Here is a 9,796-nt window from a genome sequence, read left to right as displayed (position 1 = left end):
GTTGTACTGAATAGTAATAGCAAGAGCCCCCCAGAGGTGGGAGAAATTGCAGTTTAAGACCTTACAGTGTTATTGAAACCGTACAGTATTTTTTGAGACCATACAGTGTTTTTGAGACCATACAGTGTTTTTGAGACCATACAGTGTTTTTGAGACCATACAGTGTTTTTGAGACCATACAGTGTTTTTGAGACCGTACAGTGTTTTCGAGACCGTACATTGTTTTTGAGACCGTACATTGTTTTTGAGACCGTACATTGTTTTTGAGACCGTACAGAGGACCTTCACTATATATTTAAATTCAGTCAAGCACATGAATTAATGTGAAATCTCTTGAATTGTTCTCCTGGGAACATAAATACATCATAATCTACACTTGGAGAGTTCTGCCGGATTGATCTTAAACCTGCACACCGATATCACTTCACATGCAAGCAACAGGCTTGGCAGGTGGTTCAAAATATCCTCAATGAAGAGCAGGGTTAGTGTGAGTACACTAAGCTGCATCTCAGTAAGTGTAAGGGGACCAGGACTCTTCAATATCCTCCCTACACGAGTAAAGAGAATTACCAACAAACCCCTGGAAAATTCTTTCAGTCAGTTTCTGCTCAGCAGGGCTAGTGGTGCAAGCGTTGGTCTGCGTGCAACAGCCTGGTCAGTCAAGCCACCAACCGGGAAGCCTGGTCTGGGACCGGGCCGAGAGGGGGTTCTGACCCCAGACTACAGGTAACATACAGCTAACATACAGGTAATCTTTCCTACAGTATATTAAGAGTATAGGTCCTTCCTACCAAGTATACTAAAAGTATAGCTCTTACAGCAGTTACACTATATTGCTACAGCAATATATATTAGTACAGGTACTTTCTGAAGTACCTATACTGAAAGTTTACGTCATTCCTACAGTAGTTACTGAGAGTTTAGGTGCTTATTGCAATCTTATTGAAGAAGTTAGCACTTCCTACGGTGACCAAAAATAAAAGTTTAGGTCCTTCCTACCGTAGCTATTGAAAATTTGGAGGTTATAGTGACCTTAATGTTTATGTTCCATCTGTGGAGACCACATTGTAAGTGTAGGTCCTTCCTGCAATAATGAGACGAGGTTTAGGTCCTTCTTACTGAGGCCTAAGTGCAAGTTCGGGTTCTTCGGTGACCGAACTCTGCATTTAGATTCTTCCTACAGATATCAAATTGTAAGTTAGGTCCTTCCTGAGGTGACGAGACTAAGTTTAGGTACTTCTTACGGTAACCAAATTAAGTTTAAATCCTTTCTACAGAGACCAGAGTGTGCTTAGGTTATTCCTAAAGTGACCGGACTAAGTTTAGGTCCTTTCTACAGAAACCGCCCTAATTTTAAGTCCTTCCTACGGTGACAAGGCTGTAGGTTTAACTTCCCTACAGAGATCAGAAGGTTTATATCCCTCCGACGGTGATAGGATTTAGGTCTTTCTTACGGAGACCAGACTATGTTTAGGTTCACCAAAGAGACCGAACTGTAAGTGTATATCCTGTTTACAACAAACACATTTAAAGGCAGAAATTTAGAGCGGTGGTTCCAGCACCCCGCTGTGAGCATTACATAGTTAAGATAGAACGATGACAGAACAAAGCTGGAGAGATGAAGTAGGTCTCTCCCTATAAATTCTCCTCACGAACGTATATCACTTTCACAAGATTTCCACACTGGTCTCTCGCTATGTAGCGAGACGAAGACGCTACCCAGGGGGAGATTCAACAAGACACTTGCATTTTGTCCGGATTGCTTGGAAATCCGGATACCCTGGAGTCTCACAGTTCAGGTAACCCAAACTTGGTGTATCACTGCGCTTCACTGAGTTACAAGAAGGTGGCTCCAGGGGTATATCTCTGGAGTTACAGTGAGTGAGGGAGCAAGAGGAGGCGGTACCTACCTAGTGGTGGAAGGTGCAAGTGTGTACCAACACACCTCGCACCTGCCTTATATACTCGACCCCACCTCCCCGCTAACCTTGTGGTGGCTGCACCACCCCCACCCCAGCCAGAGCACCCACCTCTTTTACACCACCACCACCACCAGCATCACCACCAATCCTCCATCACCACAGACATAGTCTTACATATCCCTGTTTGCGTACGAAGTGCAGGTAACGAAGAGAATAAATATTGTACTGGAAGGGGAGGCTACTCCAGGTCCTGGACACACTACATGAAGCCTCACACCAATAGTTATTATACCTACCTACCAGCCACCAAGTACAGCATTATGTTACTCTGGGAGTTAGGGAGAAGACCGCATGCGGAGTACACACCGTAGAGACACAAGCTATAACACACACACCATGCAAGTGTTTTAGTAGAAAACATATCACCAGCTTATCACAAAACATATCGTCAAGCATATCAAGAAGCATATCATCAAACAATGTATCATCGAATATATAACCAAACATACTGTATGATCAAGCAGATAACCAAACACTGTAGCAAGTATATCATCAAGCATATTACCAGGAATACCACAAAGTATATCACCAGGAGAATCATCAGGAGTATCACCAGGAGTATCACCAGCAATGTCACCAAGCATGTCACCAAACCTATCACCAGGTATATCACCAAGTATATCATGCACATCACCAAGCATATCACCAAGCACATCATCATGCACATCATCATACAAATCACCAAGCATATCACCATGCACATCACCAAGAATATCACCAAGCATATAACCAAGCATATCACCGTGCACATCACCAAGCATATCACCAAACATGTCACCAAACATATCATCAACCATATCATGCACATCAAGCATATCAACATGCACCTCATCATGCACATTACCAAGCATATCACCAAGCATATTACTGTGCACATCACCATTCATACCATCAAGCATATCAACAGGAATAATACCAAGCATACCACCAAGCATATCACCAAGCATATCGCCAGGAATACCACCAAGCATACCACCAAGCATATCACCAAGTATATCACCAGGAATACCACCAGGAATAACACCAAGCATATCACCAAGCATACCACCAAGCATACCATCAAGCTTATCACCAGGAATAACACAAAGCATATCACCAAGCATATCACCAGGAATACCACCAAGCATATCACCAAGCATATCACCAGGAATACCACCAAGCATATCACCAAGCATACCATCAAGCTTATCACCAGGAATAACACCAAGCATATCACCAAGCACATCACCAGGAATACCACCAAGCATACCACCAAGCATAACACCAAGCATATCACCAAGCATACCACCAGGAATACCACCAAGCATACCACCAAGCATACCACCAAGCATACCATCAAGCATATCACCAGGAATACCACCAAGCATATCACCAAGCATATCACCAGGAATACCACCAAGCATACCACCAAGCATACCACCAAGCATACCATCAAGCATATCACCAGGAATACCACCAAGCATACCATCAAGCATATCACCAGGAATAACACCAAGCATACCACCAAGCATAACACCAAGCATATCACCAAGCATACCACCAAGCATATCACCAGGAATACCACCAAGCATGTCACCAAGCATACCACCAAGCATATCACCAAGCATACCGTCAAGCATATCACCAGGAATAACACCAAGCATACCATCAAGCATACCACCAAGCATATCACCAAGCATATCACCAAGCATATCACCAAGCATATCACCAGGAATACCACCAACCATATCACCAAGCATACCACCAAGCATATCACCAGGAATACCACCAAGCACATCACCAAGCATACCACCAAGCATATCACCAAGCATACCGTCAAGCATATCACCAGGAATAACACCAAGCATACCATCAAGCATACCACCAAGCATATCACCAAGCATATCACCAAGCATATCACCAGGAATACCACCAACCATATCACCAAGCATACCACCAAGCATATCACCAGGAATACCACCAGGAATACCACCAAGCATATCACCAAGCATATCACCATGCATATCACCAGGAATACCACCAAGCATACCACCAAGCATATCACCAAGCACATCACCAGAAATACCACCAAGCATATCATCAAGCATATAACCAGGAATACCACCAAGCATACCACCAAGCACATCACCAGGAATACCACCAGGAATACCACCAAGCATATCACCAAGCATATCACCAAGCATATCACCAGGAATACCACCAAGCATACCACCAAGCATATCACCAAGCACATCACCAGGAATACCACCAAGCATACCACCAAGCATATCACCAAGCATATCACCAGGAATACCACCAAGCATACCACCAAGCATATCACCAAGCATATCACCAGGAATACCACCAAGCATATCACCAGGAATACCACCAAGCATACCACCAAGCATACCACCAAGCATATCACCAAGCATATCACCAGGAATACCACCAAGCATACCACCAAGCATGCCATCAAGCTTATCACCAGGAATAACACCAAGCATATCACCAAGCATATCACCAAGCATATCACCAGGAATACCACCAAGCATATCACCAAGCATACCATCAAGCTTATCACCAAGCATATCACCAGGAATACCACCAAGCATACCACCAAGCATACCATCAAGCTTATCACCAGGAATAACACCAAGCATTTCACCAAGCATATCACCAGGAATACCACCAAGCATACCACCAAGCATACCATCAAGCTTATCACCAGGAATAACACAAAACATATCACCAAGCATATTACCAGGAATACCACCAAGCATACCACCAAGCATACCATCAAGCATATCACCAGGAATACCACCAAGCATACCACCAAGCACATCACCAGGAATACCACCAGGAATACCACCAAGCATATCACCAAGCATATCACCAAGCATATCACCAGGAATACCACCAAGCATACCACCAAGCATATCACCAAGCACATCACCAGGAATACCACCAAGCATACCACCAAGCATATCACCAAGCATATCACCAGGAATACCACCAAGCATATCACCAAGCATACCACCAAGCATATCACCAAGCATACCATCAAGCATATCACCAGGAATAACACCAAGCATACCATCAAGCATATCACCAAGCATATCACCAAGCACATCACCAAGCATACCACCAAGCATATCACCAGGAATACCACCAAGCATATCACCAAGCATACCACCAAGCATATCACCAAGCATACCATCAAGCATATCACCAGGAATACCACCAAGCATATCACCAAGCATACCACCAAGCTTATCACCAGGAATAACACAAAACATATCACCAAGCATATTACCAGGAATACCACCAAGCATACCACCAAGCATACCATCAAGCATATCACCAGGAATACCACCAAGCATACCACCAAGCACATCACCAGGAATACCACCAGGAATACCACCAAGCATATCACCAAGCATATCACCAAGCATATCACCAGGAATACCACCAAGCATACCACCAAGCATATCACCAAGCATATAACCAGGAATACCACCAAGCATACCACCAAGCATATCACCAAGCATATCACCAGGAATACCACCAAGCATACCACCAAGCATATCACCAAGCATATCACCAGGAATACCACCAAGCATATCACCAGGAATACCACCAAGCATACCACCAAGCATACCACCAAGCATATCACCAAGCATATCACCAGGAATACCACCAAGCATACCACCAAGCATACCATCAAGCTTATCACCAGGAATAACACCAAGCATATCACCAAGCATTTCACCAAGCATATCACCAGGAATACCACCAAGCATATCACCAAGCATATCACCAAGCATATCACCAGGAATACCACAAAGCATATCACAAAGCATACCATCAAGCTTATCACCAAGCATATCACCAGGAATACCACCAAGCATACCACCAAGCATACCATCAAGCTTATCACCAGGAAGAACACCAAGCATATCACCAAGTATATCACCAGGAATACCACCAAGAATACCACCAAGCACACCATCAAGCTTATCACCAGGAATAACACAAAACATATCACCAAGCATATTACCAGGAATACCACCAAGCATACCACCAAGCACACCACCAAGCATACCATCAAGCACATCACCAGGAATACCACCAAGCATACAATCAATCATGTCACCAGGAATAACACCAAGCATACCACCAAGCATACCACCAAGCATATCACCAAGCATACCACCAAGCATATCACCAGGAATACCACCAAGCATATCACCAAGCATACCACCAAGCATATCACCAAGCATACCATCAAGCATATCACCAGGAATAACACCAAGCATACCATCAAGCATATCACCAGGAATACCACCAAGCATATCACCAAGCATGCCACCAAGCATACCATCAAGCATATCACCAGGAATACCACCAAGCATATCACCAAGCATACCACCAAGCATATCACCAGGAATACCACCAGGAATACCACCAAGCATATCACCAGAAATACCACCAAGCATATCATCAAGCATATCACCAGGAATACCACCAAGCATACCACCAAGCATACCACCAAGCATACCATCAAGCATATCACCAGGAATACCACCAAGCATACCATCAAGCGAATCACCAGGAATAACACCAAGCATACCACCAAGCATACCACCAAGCACATCACCAAGCATATCATCAAGCATATCACCAGGAATACCACCAAGCATACCACCAAGCATATCACCAAGCATATCACCAGGAATACCACCAAGCATACCCCCAAGAATATCACCAAGCATATCACCAGGAATACCACCAGGCATACCACCAAGCATATCACCAAGCATATCACCAGGAATACCACCAAGCATATCACCAAGCATATCACCAGGAATACCATCAGGAATAACACCAAGCATACCACCAAACATATCACCAGGAATACCACCAAGCATATCACCAAGCATATCACCAGGAATACCACCAAGCATATCATCAAGCATATCACCAGGAATACCACCAGGAATAACTCCAAGCATACCACCAAGCATATCACCAGGAATATCACCAAGCATAACACAAAGCATATCACCAGGAATACCACCAGGAATAACACCAAGCATATCACCAAGCATATCACCAGGGATACCACCAAGCATATCACCAAGCATATCACCAAGCATATCACCAGGAATACCACAGGAATAACACCAAGCATACCACCAAGCATATCACCAAGCATATCACCAAGCATACCACAAACCATACCATCAAGCTTATCACCAGGAATAACACCAAGCATATCGCCAAGCATATCACCAAGCATATCACCAGGAATACCTCCAAGCATATCACCAAGCATACCATCAAGCTTATCACCAAGCATATCACCAGGAATACCACCAAGCATACCACCAAGCATACCATCAAGCTTATCACCAGGAATAACACCAAGCATATCACAAAGCATATCACCAGGAATACCACCAAGCATACCACCAAGCATACCATCAAGCATATCACCAGGAATAACACCAAGCATACCACCAAGCATAATACCAAGCATATCACCAAGCGTACCACCAAGCATATCACCAGGAATACCACCAAGCATATCACCAAGCATACCACCAAGCATATCAACAAGCATACCGTCAAGCATATCGCCAGGATTAACACCAAGCAAACCATCAAGCATACCACCAAGCATATCACCAAGAATATCACCAAGCATATCACCAGGAATACCACCAACCATATCACCAAGCATACCACCAAGCACATCACCAAGAATACCACCAGGAATACCACCAAGCATATCACCAAGCATATCACCAAGCATATCACCAGGAATACCATCAAGCATATCACCAAGCATATCACCAAGCATATCACCAGGAATACCACCAAGCATACCACCAAGCATATCACCAAGCATATCACCAGGAATACCACCAAGCATACCAACAAGCATATCACCAAGCATATCACCAGGAATATCACCAAGCATATCACCAGGAATACCAACAAGCATACCACCAAGCATACCACCAAGCATATCACCAAGCATATCACCAGGAATACCACCAAGCATACCACCAAGCATACCATCAAGCTTATCACCAGGAATAACACCAAGCATATCACCAAGCATATCACCAAGCATATCTCCAGGAATACCACCAAGCATATCACCAAGCATTCCATCAAGGTTATCACCAAGCCTATCACCAGGAATACCACCAAGCATACCACAAAGCATACCATCAAGCTTATCACCAGGAATAACACCAAGCATATCACCAAGCATATCACCAGGAATACCACCAAGCATACCACCAAGCATACCATCAAGCTTATCACCAAGAATAACACAAAACATATCACCAAGCATATTACCAGGAATACCACCAAGCATACCACCAAGCATACCACCAAGCATACCATCAAGCATATCACCAGGAATACCACCAAGCATACCATCAAGCATATCACCAGGAATAACACCAAGCATACCACCAAGCATACCACCAAGCATATCACCAATCATACCACCAAGCATATCACCAGGAATACCGCCAAGCATATCACCAAGCATACCACCAAGCATATCACCAAGAATACCATCAAGCATATCACCAGGAAGAACACCAAGCATACCATCAAGCATATCACCAAGCATATCACCAAGCATATCACCAAGCATACCACCAAGCATATCACCAGGAATACCACCAAGCATATCACCAAGCATACCTCCAAGCATATCACCAAGCATACCATCGAGCATATCACCAGGAATACCACCAAGCATATCACCAAGCATACCACCAAGCATATCACCAGGAAAACCACCAGGAATACCATCAAGCATATCACCAGAAATACCACCAAGCATATCATCAAGCATATCATCAGGAATACCACCAAGCATACCACCAAGCATACAACCAAGCATACCAACAAGCATATCACCAGGAATACCACCAAGCATACCATCAAGCGTATCACCAGGAATAACACCAAGCATAGCACCAAGCATACCACCAAGCATATCACCAAGCATATCATCAAGCATATCACCAGGAATACCACCAAGCATACCACCAAGCATATCACCAAGCATATCACCAGGAATACCACCAAGCATACCACCAAGCATATCACGAAGCATATCACCAGGAATACCACCAAGCATACCACCAAGCATATCACCAAGTGTGGCATGCAAAGAGTACGTAACCTTTATTCGGCGCATGTACACACCCTCATTTACAGGCTATCTCCCCCAACCAGCGAACCAGGTTGCTAAGAGTTGATGATGGGGCCCTGTAGTTTAACTAGTGACCAGGTTCTAGCCAATAAGAAGATGGTTTTGGCAATCGCAGAGGTTATGTGGGTACCGCTCTCCTGTCTGCCCTTGTCATTGCCATTCTAGAGCTGGTTGAAGCACGGTCTGCTATCTTGTGGCTTCTATTTCTGCTTTGCTTACCGTGGAGTGCACTATACGTATCACTGTACATAGTGTACATATTGCTGTTCTAAATTGGTGATGGATAATATAAGTCTAAACTTTTTCTACTGTGTTTATTTGCTCCCATTACACCCGGGGTAACAGGCCATTTGGAATCCTGGGTTGTAATATGGGGGCCTGTCCAGGAGCTGGAGCTGGACTTAGAGAAACGGTTGAGTTTAGGGTGAAGCTCGTAGCAGGAACATTGTGCAGCTTGCTGTCTGGCATTGCTTTACAAATTTTGCGTGTCAGTTGCTTTGTTATGATCAGCCTTGCCTTTGTGTGATCGTTCAACAGCTCGCTACTAGCTTGTTCGGTGTGCTCGCTTCGCTACGGTCAATCTTCTAGA

The 9,796-nt window shown here is 44.2% G+C and overlaps 1 protein-coding gene across 1 annotated transcript in view; it reads right to left on the bottom strand.

The window, feature by feature from the left end:
- slf (C-type lectin domain-containing protein slf) overlaps positions 1 to 1,978 on the bottom strand; it is a 19,582-nt gene extending 17,604 nt beyond the window's left edge. The window contains exon 1 of the mRNA XM_053784649.2: positions 1,911 to 1,978. The gene's annotated coding sequence lies outside the window, so the exon portion shown is untranslated. The remainder of the gene's footprint in view (positions 1 to 1,910) is intronic.
- Positions 1,979 to 9,796: the final 7,818 nt, after the last annotated feature.

Source organism: Cherax quadricarinatus, chromosome 60, assembly GCF_038502225.1.
Source record: "Cherax quadricarinatus isolate ZL_2023a chromosome 60, ASM3850222v1, whole genome shotgun sequence".
Lineage (NCBI taxonomy): Eukaryota > Metazoa > Arthropoda > Malacostraca > Decapoda > Parastacidae > Cherax > Cherax quadricarinatus.
This window is presented reverse-complemented; position numbering and strand designations above follow the sequence as displayed.